The sequence below is a fragment of the Pseudopipra pipra genome, chromosome 13 (assembly GCF_036250125.1).
Source record: "Pseudopipra pipra isolate bDixPip1 chromosome 13, bDixPip1.hap1, whole genome shotgun sequence".
NCBI lineage: Eukaryota > Metazoa > Chordata > Aves > Passeriformes > Pipridae > Pseudopipra > Pseudopipra pipra.
The window spans coordinates 6299563-6322570 of record NC_087561.1 but is presented as its reverse complement, the minus strand read 5'-3'; the positions used below and the strand labels follow the sequence as shown (position 1 = coordinate 6322570).

The following is a 23008-nucleotide window of genomic DNA, read 5'->3' as shown; positions in this document are numbered from 1 at the left end:
GTTGATTCAAAAAACAGAAAGGGCCATTTTTTTCCTTGAGACAGGAAGTCCAAATCTTCAGTCCAAACTCTCATCTATAATTCCTGCCTGAACAGCATTTTGTGGGCAGGAAGCCTGCACTACTTACAATTAATGCTTCCACCAAAGTGTAAATCCAGGTAGCATGCAACAACATCTCAGTGACTATTTTCAGCAAGTGAAAAGCAGCATCAAAGAATCTGTATAAGTGATTATTTCTGATTTCTGGGAGCAGCTTCACCTTCATTGTTTTTTCACTACCACACATTCTTGAAAGCAGCAGAAGATGGTATAGTCCACATAAAAACAACAGACATTCTTTTTTGCCATTGCAATTGTTGACTAGAATCACACCTGGTAGAAATTTGCTGGAGTTTTGCACTTACTGAGGGTATAACCATGCAGAGAAAAGCAGGAACAAATCTTACAGATTGATCATACCATGAGAAAGATCCACTTGCTGAGGCATTTCTCTGCAGCTGAGATCCACCAGATAAACCCAGTCAGTCCTGTCTCCCAAGGCATGACAGAAGGAGTCAAGGCAGGCTGAATGAGGCTCCAATTGCAATTCAAATATACTTTTATAAACCGTGATTAGTGCTGCTAATCTCGCCTTGGTAAGCCAAAGACAATAACAACGAGGTTACCGAACACCTCGGGTATTATGTAATTCTTTTGCTTAGAAACTTGCTGGTGTGAGAGTGCTTTTGAAACCCATTAGTAAAACTGAACTTGCCAAATGAGCCTTCTCTAGGGAGAACAAAGTCAAATATGTGCCAGCATGGAGCCAGAGCCTGCCAGGGGCTGAGCACTCGCAAATCCCATTGCGACCAGCGACAGCCGAGGACGCAAAGTCCTCCGTGTAACTGAGCTCAGTTGTAAAATGAACTAATAGCTGTGGAGCTGTCTTTGCCACTGGTGACAATAGTGTGTGCTTACTCATAACAGACCCAAATGCATTGACTAACACTAAACTGTGACTCCAGCCTGCTTGGTTCTGGCTGCAGGCTTAGGAAAAGCCCCGCTGTCCTCTGCCTTGCAGCATCTGACTGACTGAGAGGGCACTCACCAGCACTGAGTTAGACCAGACTGGGGGACCACTCATCTCTCTTGTTTAGTTCATAAAGCCAGTCTTGAACTTTTCTTCACCAGAAGATGGTGATCCTTTCACATGAACAAAACTGTAGAGAGAGGGGGTGGAAATAGCCGAGGTGTGTCAAAAAGTCACAATGAATTTTCAACAGAGGATGGGAACAGTGGAAACATCCAAGAGGACACTGGTGAAATTAGAAATGGCTCTTTGTGAATAACTATCTACAGAAAAAAGTTTAAAATGAGGAAAGGGGGGATTTCATTTCATTATTAAAAGCATCAGTATAAAACACATGGAGTAAAACAAACAGTGAAGACACTGTTGCTTGTGGGCTGGCTTTTTAAGTATTAATGGAACGTCACAGAACAAGAGTTTCTTTTATTCTTTTTTTATCCCAGCTCCCTGCTTTCAAGGTTCTTGTGTGAACATGCAGCAGTTTGCAAGGCTGTGAAATTATCAGACCTGGACCAGTGCCAGTACAAACCAATTTATTGGGGTCCAGCAATTAACTAAAACCTAGAAAGCTTGATTAATTGTGGCACTGCTCAGCAGGGAACATTGAGGGGAAAAAAAATCAGACTTAACTCCATGCAGTGTCTCTGTTCCATATACCAATTTACACTATATGTAAAGAAAAGTTTCTTCTCTGTAAATACCCTTAGTATATTCTTTAGCATCATGTACAAAGAATAATTACAATGCCATGTGACAAAATGCTAGTTAGTGGCTCTCTGGATAATCATTTCATAGTACCTCTTATCCTATTACAATTTTTTTGCTGCTGAATTAATATCTCATTGTAACTCCAACAATGGGATATATTATTTTAAAACATTGTTTTGTTAAGCTTCTCTCTGGAGGGACATATTGAGAATCCAGCACTGCTCTGCTTCTTTATATTTCCTCAAACATTTATGTGTACAAAAAAGATGAGGATTTGGTAGCTGTTCAGAATTATTTAGGATAGAAAAGCAGCAAACAAAAAAGTTGAGCTGAGAACCAATTTACCAGGGCAGAGTATGTTGACTGAAATGAAATCCTGTAGTCTGAGGAGACAGACATTATGAGAAGCAATTACAAAGTGTAATTTAGGTGTTAGCTGATTTTATTATGATAGTGTTAACAAACAGTGTCCACACAGGTTGTTTTATTGTAGGGCTTATCATAAAACTCTATGCATAAACCAGAATTTAAAAATCTCATTCCCAGATGCCTTAGTGGCACATGAATCACCTTTAGTATAGATTACTGGGAATAAAGCAAATATTTCAGCTCAGTGTAATGCACAATGTATTGCAATGGGTAGTACAAAACCCTGGATCTAGTGATTCATCTTAGTTCCTCTTACATCAAAATGATTCAATGGTTAGTAATGGAAAAAAAAGCTGTCTGAAGATAAAAAGTAGTGGTAAAAGAATTGTCACCCCTGCCCAGTGACAAGGAAAAGAAAGATACATGCAAATGTTTTTACCTTTTCAATATCATTTTGTATCCTAATCTGCATCCAACCGCGACACTGTCACATTCTCAGATTTAAAGAGTGCAGTCCACAGACAGGGCTAAATCACATTAGGCAGCAGTGATAATAGAGCCCGGGCATGCAGAACATCCAGGCAGGCATCTAGCTGGGGCTGTGGGGTGATTTGGGACATTCAATGAGGTAGGAAGGGCTGTCTCCTCCAATTTCACTGTATTTATTGGGGATTTAATATATTTTTTTAAAGATATTTGCAGTGGAAATCAGTTTGTTGGAGGTCATCTAATTGAATCTACAGCCCTGGCAACCCTTCACAAAGGCTGCCAGGAATGACCGAGTTGCTAATGTTTAACTGTGAATACCCAGCAGGGGTCCTCCACAGGCCTGAATACAGTCAATTATGTTATTTTTCTAAATATTAGTGACTCAGCTGTCTCCGCTTGTGAAGAGTTGCCAGGGTCACAGATACAATCAGACAGATCCTCCCCCCGCTTCACTTCTAAGAGATGGGGAGAATCTTTTAAATATCGCACTGAACAATCCCGAAGAAGAGAGAATGGCTCTCTGAGGCTGTGCTGCTTCTCCGGGGTGGTTGCATATGGTCTCCTTGGTTTGTGGGGTCCCAGGGGGCCAGGCAGGGCAGTGTGTAAGTGCCTGGGGGCAGCACTGCCAGGCGTGAGCAGCCTCACAGCTCTGCGAAATAAATACGGATTTCACAGTTTAGCTCAATAGGCACTAGGACTGAGATGTGGCAAAAGACAGAGGTGCCAACAGCTTGTCTCACCCTTTTAAGACTTTTTTGTTCCTTCTGTCTTCTACACTCTCCCCCACTTCTCATTGTGCTCTAAATATCTCTCTGGAAGGAATGTTTCTATGCACCGTAACAATTCAGTTTTCCATTTGCCTCATCATTGAGAAACACGGAGTGGTGGTTAGGGAGAGTATCCATGGTCCCCAGTGCTCTTCACTGGGACTTACAGATGCCCCAGCAGTCCAGCTCCTCTGCCCTCTATACCGAGCTCTGCAAATATTTTAGGTTTTTGTTTGCAACTTCCTTAGTTTTTGCCAAAAAGGCCCTTTTCCAAAGCCTAGCCTCCTCCAGAAACAGCATCCCTATCCCTGTGGTCCACAGCCCAGATCTTATCTGATCAACAGTTTTTGGCAGAAGGGAAAAATCTTTCTAGAGCATTTGAGTGCCAGTGCATCATTTTGGCCCAAGTTTGAGGTAGTGCTTTGGAGTTGGCAAAGTTTCCTAATTTACTGCTGTTAAATTTTATCCAACTTTAGGAATATTATGTGGATGTGGCCAATCTCCAGCTATTCTGAATCCATTGCAAATACTTTGCCAGCATGTGTCCAAGTATAATCCAATTTTGATGTTTTTAATGCTGATACAATTTCCCTATAAGTACCTATAAGGCATGGCATCTGAACTGCAGTGAGCAGGAGTTCAGCTGTTTGGAGCCCAGGTCCCAGCAGATGAGACCTTTATTCCTTTGGGTCCCTGTCTGTCCTAGAGGTGGAAAGCCCAGACTGGGTCTCTGGTCCCTGCTGATGTTGCATCTCTGACCTGTTGAACATAAACCAGTATTTCATGAGTGAGTGAGGCTCTAGACATTTCCTTGGAATGAGCAGAGCATATGGAGTCATGAGGTGTCTTTTGCTGTTTGACATCAGTACACTTCAGATTGGGGTACTGGTGTTCCAGCTGTGTTAGAAATACAGTAGCTGAATAAAACTGCAGTGAAAGCAGAACTGAAGTTTCAAATGTTTCAGTACCGCGGAGAACTTGACTTTGAAGAAATAGATATTATCGAAAGGGTGCCTTTGTAGCTTGTTCTTGCTACAAAAACAGGGAGGAAACCAAGCCACTTTCTGTTAAAGCTGGAGTTTCCCCTGGCTGGAGCTCCCCTGCAGAGAAGGAAAATAACCCAGCAAGGGAGAGGAGGCTCGCTGTGTTTAGACAGCCTGTCCTGATCTTCATGTGCCTCTCAGGAGGAGGAGTTCCCTAGGAAGGTTTTGATGTCTGGCTAATTACCAAGGCCAATGTCTCCCTCCTTTAGGAGGATATGGTTCGGGGCAGTAGCTGTGGCACTCTAATCAAAGAGGAGATGGTTTCCTCAGTGTTTTCATTTTTAATTTGTTGCCTTCTCCCCAGATTGTTGTCATGATGGGTAAATACATAGTGTTAAACGCTGTCCTTAGGCAGCAATGAGGACTCCATTGTGGGAAACAGGAATCTGGATGTTACTAATGTTGCAGAGTTATTTGTGACCCATTTTGGTTGCAGAAACGATCAGGTCAACAGCATCCTATCTTGTGGTCCAGCTCATCCAAGTATGCATCAGTGATGTAAATTGTGATATCCATTGCTATAAGCAGCTGGCAAACAAAAAAGAGAAATGAAAATATTTCTAACCTCTGTTTCAGCAAATACACTTTTTTTTTTCCTATTGACACTGGCATCCATAACTATTAACAAGACTTCCTGTTGGCAGAATCATATCGAAAGCAAAAGTGATGTATCAGTCAGTGTGTTCATCTTGCTTCAGGAGGAGAATTGATGAGGTGATTCTATCACTGAAGAGCCCCACCCTATTCTGTGCATTCAGAATTACAAGTATTATACCATTGATTGATCATGAGACATTTTACAGGCAAAATTCATGGCAGGAAAGGAGTGTAAGCAGTGTAAGCAGGCAGGAAAGTGTCAGTTCAATTTACTTGAACTCATTAATGTCAGCAATTAGTTGCTTTTTTGGTTCTTCTGTGCCACATTTTTTGACTAACTGACAGAACTAGTTTAAGGAATGTTTAACAATATTTGATTTAAATACAAGAAAATTAATAAGTTGAGGGGGAATGTTTTTAAACGGACGGAAGGCAGGTTTGTATTAGATATCAGGAAAAAATTCTTCATTGCGAGGATAGTGAGGCACTGGCACGGGTTGCCCAGAGAAGCTGTGGCTGCCTCATCTTTGGAAGTGTTCAAGGCCATGTTGGATATGGCTCTGAGCAACCTGGGCTAGTGGAAGGTGTCCCTGCCCATGGCAGGGGAGTTGGTATGAGTTGGTCTTTAAGGTCCCCTCCAACCCAAACCATTCTGTGATCCTACAAAAACTGCCATCTGGCAGTACAGTGAGAGCAAAATTAATGCTGCATCCTTAACAACCCTTTCCATTTGAATCCAGAGACATTATGAAGCAAGAGCAGGGAGCAGGACTTCAGCAGCTCTGTGTTCTGTGTTGCACTGCCCAAATGTAGGTGCCCCATGTGATGACAGGAGGCTCTGCTGACCGGGGGGTACCACAGCTTAGCTCATCTGATGATTTCATGGCTGGCACTGTTATTATACTGCACTGTCATATCTGAAGAAACTTTAAAACTTGTGGACATTTCAGGTTATCTTTTTTAGAAACTGAGACACAGAAATGGTTTTTGTGGAGGTGCCCATCAGCTCAGAGTAGAATTACCACAGACCTCATCTCCTGAGTTTCATCTTAGTGTGCTACCAAGTGATATTGCTATTAAAAAACATGCTCTTTCATGTATTTATGCATTCCTTTGGGTATTTCAGGTCTCAGGAGGATCCAAATCTCCATTTTCCTCAGTTAAGAAATAGGAGAACCACATATGAGGTGACAGCCTTATTTATTCTTCCACCATGACCCTTTAAAAGAGAAAGAAGAAGAAGCTGATACAGAAAAAAAACCCCAAAACACTCAAACAAAAGCCTCCAAACTGGGTAGAATTTTTTAAAAAAGCCAATCCTGTGCTTGCTTTTCCTTTTACAGGCCACTTTCCAAACTAACACAAGGATCACTGTATTACAAGGCATGGATTAACAAAGAAAGGTTCTCTAAAGGAGACCTATTGGAGTTATCTTTAATATTAAAAGCAGAGTGTTTGTTTTCTTTAATATGGAGGGCAGCACCAATAAAAACACCAGTGAAAGAGGCCAGTATTGCTAGATCACATGTCTGCTTTTATCTCACAGTGGAGTTATAGTAGAACGATTTTTGCTTGGAAACTTGAAAGCTGGACTGCATCCTTTCATGCTGAAATCATATCTCCTGCGAGGATTATTGGAGGATATAATGTTTCCTTCAGCTTCTTATTTTCTCCACTCCTGAACTTGGACTCCTGACCTCAACTTTTCTCTGGTTATGACCAAGTATTGGCCTTCAATTGAATAGCTGAGCTTTTTACAATCAGATCAGATCCCGCTCTTGTAATTTCAGACTCATTTTGTGACATTGATATTGTAGATCTTAATTAAAAGCCAAACATTTTATATCTTGGGTAATGACCATACAGGAACTGCCAGGTTTTTCTCCCATGTGCATAACCATCCAAAGCATTCAATATGTGTGACTGGAGTCAGAGGAGCTGTGCACGGTTTGCACGGGGCCCCCTTTTGCTCTTTGTGTCCCTCCTGCAGCCCAGCTCTGCACCTGTGCTGGGCTCTGGGCAGTCACAAAGACTGGTCCATGAATGGTAGGTAATTCAGGGTTCATGGTAGCTGAGTCTGGAGCCTCTCATTAGCTGAACAGCTAATCAGGCAGAAATCTGTGGGGCTCTGCAGTTAATTACAGGGCAGGGTTAGATGGTGGGTACTAAAAATATCCATTTCTTGGCTATGCCACTGTCCCCTGCTAGCACCAGTTGGGGCTAATTGCACTGGATTATCTGCACAGATAAGGTTAGATGTACTATTCAGCAGAGTACAGAATTTGGGAAGCCTTCTGTTCGTGGGACTCATGATTTTAATTGTTCTTTATTAATTGGATATAATGTGCCTTGCGCTTTCTCTCACTGAAGAGAAAAAGAATTGGATTTTGGTTGTGCAGCTACACTGTCAGCTTGAGTGTACAGCTATTAATGTTGTAGCCATCAAATTTGAATGTCTTTAAATGTTTGAGGCACCAAAAAGAATGTTGGGATATGGTCTTGAAATCATACAGCTCTGAGCTTGATACAGTAATTTGTTATCACTGTAACAATTTCTTCATGGACATTCCTTAGTTGTGTGAGCATGAAAATAAGGAAAACCAGGTACTTCTGTTATATTGTCCTATAAAAACTTGGCCTTTTGTAATAAGCCAGAGCCGTTCCATACATAAATTACTTTCTGGCGAGAGCGGGACTTTCAGAGTACTTTTCAGAAACATAAATTGAGAGAAAGTTACTTAATGGAGTCTTTTAAGTTGATTAAACTATTTTCCAAAACACAAAATATTCCTGAAGAAATGGGACTGCTAGTGAAGTTCTGCCTCTGAATATAGCAGGCTTTATCTTCACTCTGAGTGAAGCCAATGGCTGAAGTGTGTCTGGTATAAATAGAAAAGGAATCAGTACCTATCAAAGAGAATCAGGTTGCACATTTGCCAATATTTGAATTGTCAGCACAGATGAGGACAGTTTAAGAGGTTTTCACAGACACAAATTAGGTATTTGGGAAATAATAATATGCAAAAAGGGATGTGTTTTGCGAAGCTGTTTATGCCTTTTGATTGACACCTCAGTGTAAACCTTTTACTATAGACTAGCCATCCTCTTAGGCTTAGAAGTTCATAGGAGGAATTACCTTCCCTAATACACTTGTTTTGTCAGTGTAACCTTCTAGCAGTAGTGGAAGTACAATAAATGGGCCTGTAATTCACTGTGTCATGAACAACTTACTTATTAAACAAACCTAACATAGAATGTAAAACACTTCAAGCACTAAAAGGAGGCATTACCCATTGCTAATTAAACCTGAACTTGCAGATATGGCATTCCTTTCAGTAGAAATGTAGGAAACACTGTCCCTTAGTGGTGGTGAGGAAGTATTGCTTAGGAAATAGCTGCACAATTACTTGTGCACGTTGTGGTGAATGTCTTTGTTGCTAGCAATAAATAGCAGCCCAGAGAGTGCAAAGCCTTGAGTTATGTCCTAACATTATACATTTAACTAATGGAGTCTGGAAAAAGAAGGCCAGCAGTACTCAGGGAGTGTTTATTTTCAGAACAGGCTGAAAAGTACAGAATTTGATCCCAACATAGTTTGTACCCCAGTGAATGCCTCACTTTTGCACCAGTGCTGCTGAACTCACAGTGTGACACCCTCATACTGTAAGAAAATAACACCTTCAGTTCATACTGCTGAAAAAAACCTGGAGTGTGTTTGGGCAGGTGTGTCACAGGCACACAAAAAAACATACAATTTTTCCTCTTGGTACCCAGGTTTCCTCACTGCCTTTGGGAGAAGACATTCCTGGGCTTCAGGCACTGCTCTGGAGAGTGCCGGAAAGATGCTTCTTTTCCTCTATGCTGCCATGGTCTGTGGATAGTCTGAGGGTTCAGTTTCCAGGGCTGTGTAGTTAGCCTGCAAGAAACTCACTATTACTTAAAAATTTTTTACATTTATCTGTTCAGCCTAACAGATGCAATCGCCTTGTGAGGATAGTAAGACTATTTACACTTTTATTTGTGCAGCTCCTTTAAGGTCTTTTTAAAATCATTTGGTGAATACACTATTTTTGCCAGTAGTGTTATTTTTTTTGTCTCAACCCTGTTGCATGATAACTGATTGTCAACAGTATGAATGAAAGGGCATTTGGTGGGAATGCTGCCAGAGTGTGGTGATGTAATGTGCCTTTTTTGTACCTGCTCCTGGAGGATCCCAAGGTCTGACACTTCTCCATTACCCTGGCACGGCACGTAGAGACAGTGTAAGCCAAGGACCTGGGAGGCTTGATGACGATTGTCTGGGTTGTATCTGCTTAGACAGTAGGATTTTGGGGGATTTGTCTCTTAAATCCTGGATATACAGGATTCCGTCTGTTGGGATATATTTGGTGAAGCTGGGCTGCCTCCTGAGAATTTTTCCAGCATAGAGACAGGTCAATGTGCTTGCAGGAAGAACAGGCTCACAATGTGTAACTATAACAATCATGATTAATTTTCCTCTGCCGCTCTTTAAAGACAGAAGGGAAAGAAACAAATCCTTTGAGCAGTGAACTATCTGCTACCTCATCATTGCTTTTAGCCTCATTTCCTGCACTCACAGCTTTCTTCAGTCACAGTGGCATGCTCAGTGTGAAGCTTGCACTCTGAGCTTTGGAATGCCTTCAGCTGAAAACTTGTCCCCAAACCTCCACTGAGACATTTCGGGAGAAGAGCCCAACTTGTCCAAACATTCACTTGGATGCTTTGTCTGGATCTTTCTGTTTCTTCACTCTTCTCCCCTCCTAAGTGCATCCTTACAAAGCTTTAGAGAGGATTTTCCTTAGGAAATGTCTGTGGGGATCTTCTTTGGAAACTCCTGAATTACTAACCATCAATTTACTCTGCTAAATTAACAAGCAGATGTTTGGCTGCAGCACTGGCCAAAGTAAAAGAAGTGGTAGTGAATAAAAGCACCATTTTTCAATAATAATATCAGTAGCATGACATAAAAATTGCCAAGTTTTGGGAAGAAACAGTCTTCATCATTTTTCTCTTGTAATTACTTCAAACGCAGCAGAGTGGTTTTTTACTTCAAGTTTGTGGGTTTTAAGACCATTCATTTCCTTTGGGAATTTATCTGTGTTTTATTAACTGCAGATTGTTTTTTCATATTGTAGCATTTATCAGTTGAAATACGTACTTTTTATAGACACTGACAGTATATCATTAATAAAATACTGATAATAACAGTGAGACATCAGTTGCCAAGTTATAGAAGAAAACCTCAAACAAAACCAGGAAAGTAGAAGAGGATATTACAAAGGTAATCCAGAGATGATCTCCAGAAGTGACCAGCTATGGCCAACTCCCTCTTTTGTTCTATCATATATGATGTCCATAGCCACAGTAGTCTCATATTCCATATGTAATGCTCTCCATTTACCATCATACCGAGGCAGGGCTTTGGTTATGGGCTGGGGGACTGATTTTTGGGTACTTTCACTTGAACACTGGTGCCTTTTTAATGGATAGCGTTGTTGAACACATGTACTTTGGTAGCTCTCTGAGGTCTGGGGGTATCTCTGTAATTTAACTGGAGAGATTTTTAGGGGCTAAACTGTCAAATCTTCTGTGGTGCCTGTTCCTCATACTTGTGCTCTCAGCTTGCAGTCTGGGCACAGAGGTTTACCCAGAGAAAGATCACAACAGGACTGGACCATAAATCACACTGAGATGGAGTGTGTGCATATATTGAAGAGGAGAGGGAAGGGAGGAAGCTGAACTTGCCTGAACATTTAATGGGAAATACTTGCAAGGTACTTCACTGGGCTACTACAGCTCTCTGGCTAATGCACATTTGTTTTCCTACTTCCCAGACAAACCTGCTTTGCTGGGAGGTCTCAGAACACACATCAACATGTGAGATGGTGGTTGATACTCTTCCTATATGTTTTGTAGGATTCCCTGATGTATGGAAACCTTTAGCTGTTTCCCATACCTATCACCTGGCTGTACCACAAGACGAGCATTTGAAACCAACCAAAGCTGGTGTAAATTCACAGTATATTAATGAGTGCTGCTCCATAGCTGCTACATGACTCCTCAGACACAGAGCTGAGAAGAGGCACCACCCATTGGGATGAAGCAAAACTGCTTCTGTGCCTTGCTCTGCCTGCAAAGCTGTCAGTGGATAGCTCAGGGCAGTCTTTAAGGGAACAGCTTTGTATAATTATGAGCAGACAAGCACTGGAAGTGCTATCTAGTAATAAGAGCAAGGCTTATGTGCAGATAGGATACCAACATCTTTCTGGTTGTTCTAATACTTCCTGCTAGACAATAAGCACATCCCTGTGCCTCTCTGTTCCCTGTGGAGAAAGACTGGAGGTGTTGTAAGGCTTCATTTAAGCACCAGCTGTGAGATGCTTTGAGATCCATGGGATGGAAGAGGGGTAGTGATGGATGTGTGTGCTGACATGAAAATCAGAAATGTATTTTGGGGTGTGAACAGTGATTTCTAATAGTTTGTGTTAGATTGTTAATGGCAATTTGCTTTAATTTACATCATGGATTTGTTTGCATCAGCTTCACACACAGCCTTTTTCTTTTCCTGTGCAGTTCAGGAATCTGACAGAAGATGGTTGATTTCCTACATTCATACACATTGGAGACGAATTTTAAAAACTTGAAAGTATCAACAGTGCTTTAGTGGTTTCATGAAACTGTCAATTTTTTTCATTGGTTTTATGAAACTGCTGGATTACAACAGATGGATTGTCTTTATATATATTTTAGATGGTTCCCATCTCTGTGGTCCTTGTGTGCCTCCCAAGTATTTTAAAACAGAAAAATGCTTTTTCCTTCTCTGCCTTTCCTTCTAGCTAGCCACTAAGAGGAATAGCTTGATTACTTTACAGGGCTTGGGTTTGTTGGGCTGTGTACTAGTGTTCTCTGCATGTTTTTGTGTGAAGAAATGAAGCTGAGGAGAGAATTTTTGCTTTTGCTTCTGACTGCATTGAGATCCGGGTTATTTGTATCTCCATGAGGCAAAGTAAGTTCCACAGGACAGAAATTCTGCCTGGGAAAGATGAAACTCCCACAGTCTTGTCTTACCCCTTGGTCAATGGTTGCAGTGCTCCAGCAGGAGCTGGCTGTGGAAGATTATGAAGGGCTTTGGATATCAGAAAAGAGGACCAAAGTCTGTACTTAGCAAGAAACCAGGGTGAGCAAAGCACCAGGCTGCTCTCTCTTGCTAAGCAGACATCTGCTGTATTTTAACACCAGCTGTGGTTTATTTCAAAGCACAGGGAGTTCCAGTAATTAAGCTGCAGGACACAATTTATGCACCAGTGTGTCCACGTGTGCACTCCTCAGGATGAGGTGCAATCTTCTGGCCAGTCCTGCCTGGAAGAGGGCATTTCTGCTGACGTGGCTGTTCAGCCATCCCCTGGCAGTGTGGAGGCTGCAGACATCCTGAGGCTGTGAGACAGATGCAGCAGCTGACTAAGCAACTGTGTTGCTGTTGGGATGGGAAGGAAATGTTTAACACAAAACTGAGCACAGAAATGAATCTGCACAGCCCAGAACGGCAGGTCCAAAATGAGCCACTGGACAAAACAGATGTCAGCATCATTGACCATTGCACTGTTTCTACAAGGAAGAAGGGGCAGCACCAGAATTTTACCAGGGTTAAGTTCCACCACGATGAGCAGGTGACTTCTGGGGTCAACAGAGATCTCAGTAAAGAGTGTCCCAGCCATCTCTTCTGAACATGTGCATCATCTGATGTTACTCCTGTAGCAGAGTTTAGAAGAATCTTTTCCAATCCATCTACCACCAGCATCCCCATGCCCCGAAACAATTATCAGGAGTTTCAGTTGCTGTGTGTTCAGGCCTGCCCAGGCTAGCCTTAATCTTTCTGATCTGGGCAATCTGAGCTTTGTAAACATGGTGGCATGGATCTTACCAAGCTTGCCAGGGGCTGTGGAGACATTTTTAGGTTGATGCCACTGAGTCTTCATTACTAGTGGCATCCCTGTGAGCTGGAATCCAGTTAGCTCAGCTGTGCCTGTTCAGTGCTGACTTCCAGCTTTCCTCCTGCCTAGGGACAGGTTGTGGTGTTTTGGTCCAAGTGCTCAGCTCTCTTTCACTGTCTTTCTCTTCTTGCCTTTTCTGCCACAGGCCATTGGAGCATCCCAGTGTGTTGTGTGACAGGGGAGGTGGATAGGGGAATTCTCTAAGGGAGGCACTGGGTTTCACCACCTCATCTCTATTCCGGTGACTCTTGGCTGGGGGAAGATGTTCTGCAAGTCGGATTCAACATGATGGCACATGCTAAATTAAGAAATTAACATTAGCCTTAGTTAACTGTATGTTCATTTGGTGTCTCTCATTCTGCTCCCCAGTGCAGGCACGGGGCCAGCGGCACTGTTCAGCTCTGAGCCCTCGCTGCTCTGACGTTCTCTGGAACACCTTTGTAGGGCACAAATCCCCACAGTGCCAGAGAGCAGCGCAGCTCTACAGCAGCACAGGGCAGAAGGCTGGTTTAAAACCAAGCCACTGACGGTGATTCGGGTCTCTGAAGGATGCCCCCGGCGCTGCTCCGGGCTGGGTGCGCGGCTGCTCCGCCGGAGCTCGGGGGGCCTTCGGCAGTAGTGGCCCCGCACCACGGGATGTCACTACGGAGCCAGCAGACACCTTTGCCTTTCGCTGCGTTTTACAGCCTTTCCTTTCGAGCTGTGCCCGCCCGTCACTGAGGGCACCGCTGCCAGCGCTGCCCGCCCGGGGCTCCAGCGGGGCTCCGAGCGCACCGGGCACCGCCGCTCCCTGCGGGCACCGAGCTCCGCCAGCCCGCCCTCACTGCGGTGGAGAAAATCATTCCCCCCTTTTTGATTTCAAAGCAACCTCTGCCTCTCGGGAACGGCACCGCCTCCCCACCCCCCCCAGGGACCAAGGGACCGGGGCGCCGCTGCGGGCAGCGGGACCCGGGAGCTCTCCCTGGGCTGCGGGGACCTCCCGCATCCACCCCGGAGCATCGCGGAAGGAGGAGGGGGACGAAAGCGGGTTCACTTCCGCCTGGCTGCAGGAACCACAAGCCCCCAGAATATATTTTAATAATAATAATAATAGGAAGGTTCCCCCCCTCCGCCACCCCCGTTTTTGTCCCCCTGGAAGGAGGGGGTGGAGAGCAGCGCGGCGAGGCTGCCGGCGGCACATCGATGTGCGGCCGGTGAGGCGGCGCGGCCGGACCCAGCTCCCCGCCGGCGCCGCGGCCGCGGCCGGCAGGACGGGAGCAGCCTCCCCGCGGAGAGGCCAGGGAGAAGGTCTGTGCTTTGCGTTCGTACCTGGCGTGGCCGGCACGGGCCTGCCCTGCCCCGGCCGGAGGGGATCGGCGGGCCCCGGCACCCACGGCCCCGGCAACAAAGCCCGGCCGGGGGTCCGTGCGCGGCTGCAGCTGGGAGGGCACCGGGGAGAGCCCCGAGCTGTTGGTCAGTACCCGGCTCTCTTCGGTAGGTCCCAAATCTGTGCCTTCAAACCACCCCGAACCCTCCCCTCTGTGCTGGGGGTTCTGGTTAGTGTGAGGCTCCAGGGAGAATGGGCTCTATGGGAAGGGCTCTGGGATGTGCCTGGCGGCGCTCGTGGGGCCTGGATGCTGCGGGACCCGGTGCTGCGCTGCGGGGCTGTGGCTGCAGGAGGGCACTGGGAGCTCGGCGGGTGCGGGAGCGGGGGGGAGGCCAAGGGCTCTGCAGGCTCCTCCTGTGAGCCACCGGCGAGACAGGCTGCTTGTCCTTTGGGCAAGATGTGCTCAGTCCCATGCCGGGTGTACCTTCAGTGACTTCCCATTCCAGTATCTTAAGATCAGTTGCTTTTCACATATTAAACATTTTCCCCACTTTACCTTTGTTATTTTTTAATCTTGAGGTTCAACGGGATGGTCTTGAGTGTCTTTGCATGAGGCACTTCCAGGCTCACAGGAAGACATTAGTTGGAATGGGGCGCCTTTGGAGCCAATCACATCCTCAGACTCCTTCTATTGCTGGAGACATAATCCATCTGCCTGTCTAGCCTTCCCAGTTTGGATCTGATGCCCTAATTTAAGGGATCACCATCAACTGGCTGAGCAGTTTAAGAGATTGGTAATGGTGAATTTTAGAATACTAGAAATGGAGATGAGCGCTGTGGACTTCTACTGAAACAAGACAGAAGGTTAAATTAGCTGCCTTCCCTTTGGGTCAGGTGCAGAGCTCCCCTCTGCCCTGTTACTGTCACTTCAGTGCAGCCTTCAGGTTTTCTCTTTTGGCAGACTCTGGGCACGCTCTGTCCAACAGAGATAGTGAGCACTGACATCCTGTAAAAACTTTGTTGCAGCAAAATCCCTAACAGAGGTCCTGGCAGGGATGACTTATTGGCCACCGGAACACCATACCATCTTTTCCGCTCTTTTAAAGAAGTAACTGCTCTAATAAACTATTGCACCCCCACGTGTAAATAGTTTTCTTCACAAAGGTGAAACTTGTGGTCTGTATGGCTTCAAGTCATTCTCATTTGAGTGAGAATTGTCAGGATCATACAAAGACTCAGTTAAGAATAAGTATATCTTAACTGAGAGAATAAATGTGTTGACTGCTGTGATCTCTGGTATATGTTTTAAAAGGTAGAGAGGCTGACAAGCTGAATGGAGAGGGGTATTCCAATAGCTCTTAGGTTGAAAGTACTTCTTAACTAGGGATCATGAATGTACCGATTATATTTATCTTAATTTGCCTTTTTAAATTTGTGTTTGTTGTCTAAGAGAGCTGAACACCTTGAATTCCAGAGTGCTTTGATATCTCAAACCTGTATACTGGTATCTGAACCTTGTACTTCAGAAGTTCTGCCAGAAGCCTGAACAATTTAATATGACTTTAAATGTATAGCAACATATAAGGGAAGTTATTTACTCAAGGCCAGTGAAAGACTGGGGAAAGCACCCTGGCCTCTCACTGCCTTGTGGCTGCACTTCCAGTTCCTTTCCTTTCGCCCCTTTTTGTCCAGTCACAAGTGTGACAGAGTTGTTTAGGAGCTACTTGCCCTCCTTTCTTAACATTTTACAGAAACTACAATGACCAGGGAAGAGAAAGTGCAAGTGTTGATCTACATAGACTTCTAGAAATGAAGGTATGGCACAGAAGGATTAAAAAGCAGTGAGATAATGCAGACTGAGAACTGTTTTGTGAAAAAAAGAAAAAACAATGGGTCCATCTGTCATCTTGCTCATTTCCTTCCACGAAGTCTGAAGGTGTGTTGAAAACAATTTAAAAGTTCATGTTCTGAATCATGTGAATTAGGCTCCTGACTTATGTGTGAGGGAGTGAAGTGACTTATCAGTGGTCCTGCAGTCACAGTTTCATGTAGCATCCAGCTGGGGTGTGAGAGTCAGGTGGTTAATTGTGAAGAGTTTTAATAATGGGCTATGGAACACAGTTATCCTTTTGCTCATAAATCTGCAGAGGAAGGGAAGTAATTTTCTTTGATTCTGCTTCCCTTTGAATAACTTCTGCCTTTCTGCCTGGGATGTGACTAGAATTTGTGGTGGGGTCAGGATGCAACTCCTCTTTGGTTGACTGGAGAGGAAAGCCTTGCTTTTACCTGGTTAGGTGGTCGTGTAGATCTGCTGCTGTAACACAGTTAACAGCTGCAATAGCATGGCTAAGCCTAACTCAACTATGGATCTTTTGTGTAAACTGAGTCTCGGGAAGGTAATCATCACTTCAGAGTTGGTTACGCTCAATGGTGAGCTTGGGATTTATACCACATAAACATTTGCCTTAACACAGAGAAGGCTGAGCAGTGGGTAGGAGTAAAAGTAGTAACATATTAACTTGGAATTATATTGTTCATTGTAAAGATGTCAAGGTAAGTGAGAGGTGCTTTACCTGCTACTGAAATACAGTCCTTAAAGGTAGAGGTAGAGCACAGTGCTGAACAATATGGTACAGGTAGAGCCATCCCTCTGCCATGAGGCAGCAGTGATCCAGTGTCTACAGGGAAGCATGAGTCTTTCTGTGTCTGTTTTCTGATGTAGATCTTTGAATTGCAGAGATTTCATCTTGGTCTTTAAAAATTAAGATAACACCTCCCCCCAAACCCCTCCCAGCAGTGGCAATGTTATTTGAATGCTGTTGTGTGGATTTCTCTTTTAAACTGGGTTTACTCTCCAGGAGCCAAGGAAATCTGAATATTTATCTGCGTTAGCAGAATGGTATTAAATACAAAATCCTTAACTGCCATGAATATTTATTTGTGTCTTAGCTGGCTTCAGACTGCATCTCTGGCTGATTGCCATCCCTGAAGGTTATTTTCACAGAGGTTTTGGAGTGGACGCTCACACACTGATACACCTCCGGATTTCATGTTCCCTGATATTTCTAAACAGATTGTCAGTAGTTGGCAAACAACTACATGAAAACAGACAGTCAGTGGAGAAAGTATGGGCCCAAAAATACCTTTGGGCATCAATAGATATCACTTTAAATAATCAGATCATAACTATTCCAGTATATGTAAATATTCCCAGTCTCTCACAGTGCTCTCTAAGATTAAGCGAGTGCCTTAAAATTGCCTAGTTGAAGCCTTAGCCCTTCAGATAGAATAAGATGCATTTTGAGATCCTATAGGATTTTTTATTATGATCTTTCTCTCCAGTAATCTCTCTTATAGTGCACCACGTTCTAGAAGGTTTCACTATGGAACCAGTTGTCTGTAGTCACAGGGTCCTGGTCTGTTGAGCATAGCAGGGTATGGATACCATGTCCCTGGACACACTTCATGGTGGATGAAGTGTTCACTGAGTGCACTGGAGAAGGTTTCTGAGTGTAGAGCTCTCCAGAGTGGATGCTGACTGTTGGGGGTATTTCGTGGGTAGCGCTATTATTCATCTAATATCACCATCTTATTCATTATTGTTCATCTTATCACCAGCAGCCTGTCTCCATTCTTCATCAGTGCAGAAGGTCAGCTTAAGTATTATAGAAAGTTATTAATATTTATTAAAGCCTTAAGGTATGGTTCCAAATATACCCAAGAAAAATCACAGAATAATTTAGGATGGACGTGACCTGTGGAGGTGATCTAGTCCAACCTGCTGCTCAAAGCAGGACCAATTTTTAGCAGGGCTTGGTTCAGTTAAATTAAAAAATATCTCCAAAAATGGAGATCCCACTACCTCTCTGATGCAATTTCAGTGTTTGACCATCCTTATGAAAAAAAAAAAAATATCTAATCAGAATTCCCAGTGTTTCAGTATGTGTCTTACCTTTCACTGGACATCTCTTGGAAGAGTCTGGTTCCGTCTTGGTAGACGTAGATAGATAGATAGATAGATAGATAGATAGATAGATAGATAGATAGATAGATAGATAGATAAATAGATAGATAGATAGATAGATAGATAGATTAGAGAGAAAGTGAGGATAGAAGAGATGTGAAAAGGTGCTGCACACTGCAGGCAGCCTTACAGGTTTTTTTGTTTTCTGATTTTTTTTCTCTCACTAGACCTTGTTCAGACAGGGGTTTGGAGGCAGTGGTAGTGTGAGAGCATATGTAGTGCACTAAGATCCTCATGTGGTTTGCTCTGATGTGAAGTTAAGATTGGCACAGCTGTAGCCTAGCAATGAACCTGTCTCCTAAATCCTGCCTTCAAATGTGACAGACTGCAGGCCATGTACAGGACTGGGTGAAGGGCTGAACTGATGTGTCTTCGTCCACCTGTGGGGTTTTCCGTAAGCCTCTTGCAGTTTCACGTCATCAGCCCCATTTGTTGACATGTTTTTTCCTAAGGGATTAGTTTGATTTTGGAGTGGATCCATCCCGTCATATTTGTATGGTTAAGACATTTCCTTCCCTGACACTGCACTGTTTGACTGTGCCCCAAACAAAGTCACCGACCAGTGCAGTTTCCCAAACTTCAAACCTTGGACACCATCAGCTGGCAGCATTTTCTGCAAGGCAGCTTGAGACTCTGAGCATTGAACACTGCAGATTTGATAAATTTCTGTGGGAAAGGGAAAGAGAAAGATATGGATCACCTGCACTGGCCTCGCATGTCACTAGGCCTCATGAACAAGAGCTTTGGAACAGCACGAAGCTGTGCCAGGAGAGGTTTAGGTGGGATATTAGGGAAAGGTTCTTCATCCAGAGGATGTTTGAGCACTGGAGCAGGCTCCCCAGGGAAGTGATCACAGCACTAAGCCTGACAGAGTTCAAGAACCATTTGGACAATGTTCTCAGACACATGGTGGGATTCATGGGGTGTTCTGTGCCGGGCCAGGAGTTGGACTTGATGATCCTTGTGGTTTCCTTTAAACTCAGGCTATTCTGTGATTCTGTGATATATGAACATGTGTCAGTCAAAGCAGATCGGAAATGAAACCATTTAGGAGGTAAAAACACCTTTGTAGGTGAAATAATGGATAATGTCCTCTCCTAAATACACCATTTGTGAGTGCTGAAGTTGAGAAGTTCAGATTTAACTTTTGCTCTCCCGCCCTCTTCCTGGACCACTGCTCCTTTCTCTACTGTTGTTGTTAGATTGTATGCAGCTGATTAATGATATCTTTTCCAATAGGCTCAAGCAGGATAATGCACTTTGACCTACACATGGTGATGTATTAAAAAAAATCAGTGAAACGCTGATTGAATTTTCAGTGATAATTTCTGTTCTAGTCCTTAATGGCTAATTTATGCAGGGGTTAGCAGAGAGCAATATCAAATAACATATCTTACATAATAAGACAGAGGATCAGCTGGAAAAACTGACCTGCTGTCTGGCAGTTGGTGTGAACGCTTTATTTGTGTAGAAGCATAAGAACTGCCATATTAGAGTAGGTCTGAAGGTCACCTACTGTGCTGTTCTAGCCTGATATGACTTGTCTTGGGTGGCCCAGGACTTGCTGTCCTTTTCCCCACATTGCAGCTTGTTTTCTTGCCTTCACAGACCAGCACACAGATTAATATGTTTTTCAGAAGTTTATCATTATAAATTTAAGGATGCTTTCCAGCAGTAGTGATACTAAATTCTAGAACAGGCTACCTAGGGAGGCTGCAGCATCTTTGCTGAAGGTTTTGGGGAGTAAGAAAGCAAGTATTGCTGAGTATGTAAGTATTCAGTTGGGTGATTCAGGTCTGCACCATCAGCTTAACATTGCTGAGAGCTGTTTCCCAGCCACATGGTCACTCCTGCCTATCTGCAGGACAGCCTCTCTTCCTTGTCCACCTCCCAGCTCTAGCCATCAAAAACATCCCGTTCACCCCCCCTGTGGGTGCCTGTACAGCTCAGGTCTGAGCGGGCAGGGCAGAGGCTGTGGCACTGCAGCCTTTCTGCCAGGTTAAGGAGTTCATAACATGTAGGGTGGTGAGGCCCTGGCACAGGTTGCCCAGAGAAGCTGTGGCTGCCCCATCCCTGGAAGTGTTCAAGACCAGGTTGGATGGGACTTGGAGCAGCCTAGTCTAGTGTAAGATGTCCCTGCCCATGCAAGGAGGGTTGGAACTGGATGATCTTTAAGGTCCCTTCCTACACAAACCATTCTGTGAGGCTATGATTGAAGCAGTGGTACAGGAAGGATTAACATGGACATATTCTGGGTGCTACCATGCCAGAATTCTGTGGTGGACCATATTTGTCTGCATTTCTAAACCCTTTTTGAGTCTTGTTAAGTTCATTGTCTGGATGACTGCCTGGTTGATGAGTTCTAGGTTTTAGTTATCAATGCTGCAGGCAGAAAACATTTCTTAATTGCTCGTATCTGCCCACTTCATAGTGGAAGTGGTAGTTCTGTAGCCCCATGAAGCACCGATGTGAGGGTGCACTGCAGGCAGCCAGAGAATCCTGTTTTTTTCCTGGTGATAGTGATATCCATAGAGAAGCTAAGTAAAGTATGGGAGAGGTCACCAGTTCCCTCTTTCAGGGTGCTGAGGTAGTTACACAAATACATAAAAATATGGATTAGAGCAGCAGGAAAAATATGCATAGCAATTCCAATCTAATTCCATTGAACTCAATAGAAGTGTTTGCACTAATCTTCAGTTTTGCTCCACACCTAATCTTTAATGTATCTCATCAGTTTTTCCATTGCTCAAGGGCCTCATAAAAGTTTGATTAGCCCTTCTAAGGAAAACAGTTTATTGCTGAGAAACTATGAATCAAATCCTCCAGATTAAATGAAAAGTCAGGAAGAGCCCAAAACCAAACAAGGCAATAAGATTGCTGACCTCCAGGAGCAGCTCTGGAGAGACTGTTACTGAAGGAACCTTCTCTCCTCATCTGCACAAGCTCCTGCAGCTGGGACTCCCAGACCAGCATGGTCACTCCTTGGAGTACACATTGGCAGGACAAACTTATCTGAGAAAGAGGGTCATAAGTACAGGAAGATACCCGTTCAGTGCTGAGGTCACAGGACTATATCAGCTTACTTGGATTCTATCCCTGATTCTCCCATTGCATGGCTGTGAGAGGCTGGATTGTTCCTTAACCTCCCTGCACTTTGCCTCTCCCAGATAGAAAATTAGTTTTATTTATCTCTTTTAGGTCTCTGTAACACACTATGTATTATCCTCACTCTTTGCAAGGACAGCTAGAGGCAAATCATATAAAAGCTCCGTAAGTGCAGCACATTTTGGGCTGACAGGTCTTTAACTACCATTTCTCTGGAAATCCTTAACAGTTTCAAGGACTGAAATGGAATATCCTCCTCTTTCAAATTCAGAAGGGCACTTCAGAGCAGTGCCAGCCCAGGCCCTTGTTCACCACAGAGTGCTGGGGGGGGGGAGCACATGCCCACGACAGATGACACGAGGTTTCGTCACAGTGTGGGATTTTGTTTCTGCCACACCACCCGCAGATCGTGGCAGCCATGTGACAAATGGGACAGGAGCCTTTTGCCTGTTTTCTGGAGTTTTCCCATAGGCTTAAAGAAACTGTCCATTTTCATTTTCAGGTTAGTGCTTATATTATTAATTAATGAAGGGGGGAGATGGAGCGGTCTCTTGGCTTTGCCTTTCTTTAATTTTTATCAGGGGAAAAATTATACCTTGAAGAACTGTTTATTTTAAGATTTTTCCTCTGCTAACAGCTAATGACTTTTACCACTGATCTCCTCAGCAGTGGCTGGAATATCTTTGGCTCTGAGCCTACACAGGAAGAATAAGGTAATAATAAGCTGAAGGGTTGTTTTTAGGGGATTTTTGCCTATTGTTTGTTTTCTTCATGATGTGTTTGGTGCTTGTTTCCATGAGAAAACTCTAGGTAACCACAGAACTGAGGAAATTCTGGTATCTTGGGAACTGAGGAGTGAAAGATGAGAAGTATGATGGAGAGCAGATTTGCAGGCAAGAAACTGTTTATGTTTTTACAGAACATTCAGCAGTTGCCTGCAGTGCTATAGCTACAGTGTGGGTTTTTTCTGTAGAACACCCCAAGTTGGCTGCTTAACAGAATCTGAGAAGAATAAATTAGATATTAGAGATAATTTAAAAATACTACTTTTACAGACACATCCCAGCTCTCTGGCTGTAAATATCCACCAGAAAAGCAGCATAATATCTTTACATGGTGTTTTACTGTAATGTTTGTGTTTGTCTTCTTTCCATCACTCATTCTCACTCTGTGACGAGTGTGAGAAGCCTTAGCACTGACAGGAGGAGATGACATTTCCCCTCCAGCAAGTGTTACCACCTCTCTGCATCTGCTCACCTTCTGGAATCACTTAGAAGGAGACATCTGCAACAGTGGAAGGTTCTTTCCCCAAAGGTGGTGTCAAGAAATGCTGCTAGATTTACATTTTCTCTCTGTTAAACAATGCTGAGTATTGAGCAGAGAGTCTTTCCAGTGGGCCATGTTCCTGTGGCAAGGTTGTAAATTCTCATTTGCTACAAGTTTTAGAACTTCCATCCCCAGAAGTATCTGATTGGAAGGAAGTCCAATGAAAATTGAAATTCTTGAAACTCAACAGTTCTGA

The 23008-nt window shown here is 43.8% G+C and overlaps 1 protein-coding gene and 1 long non-coding RNA gene across 4 annotated transcripts in view; one reads left to right on the top strand and one right to left on the bottom strand.

Moving 5' to 3' along the window:
* PAK3 (p21 (RAC1) activated kinase 3) overlaps positions 1-23008 on the top strand; it is a 174615-nt gene that overhangs the window by 36367 nt on the left and 115240 nt on the right. Inside the window, exon 1 of one of the 3 annotated variants that reach the window (XM_064669796.1) lies at positions 14200-14338. The exons of the other annotated variants lie outside the window; for them this stretch is intronic. The gene's annotated coding sequence lies outside the window, so the exon portion shown is untranslated. Of the gene's footprint in view, positions 1-14199; positions 14339-23008 lie in introns of those variants that run through there. 3 annotated transcript variants of the gene reach the window in all.
* LOC135421400 (uncharacterized) lies at positions 8551-14674 on the bottom strand. The gene is made up of 2 exons (XR_010433985.1): positions 14360-14674; positions 8551-8955 (listed from the first exon to the last, which is right to left on the bottom strand). It is a non-coding gene; the product is annotated as an uncharacterized LOC135421400 (long non-coding RNA).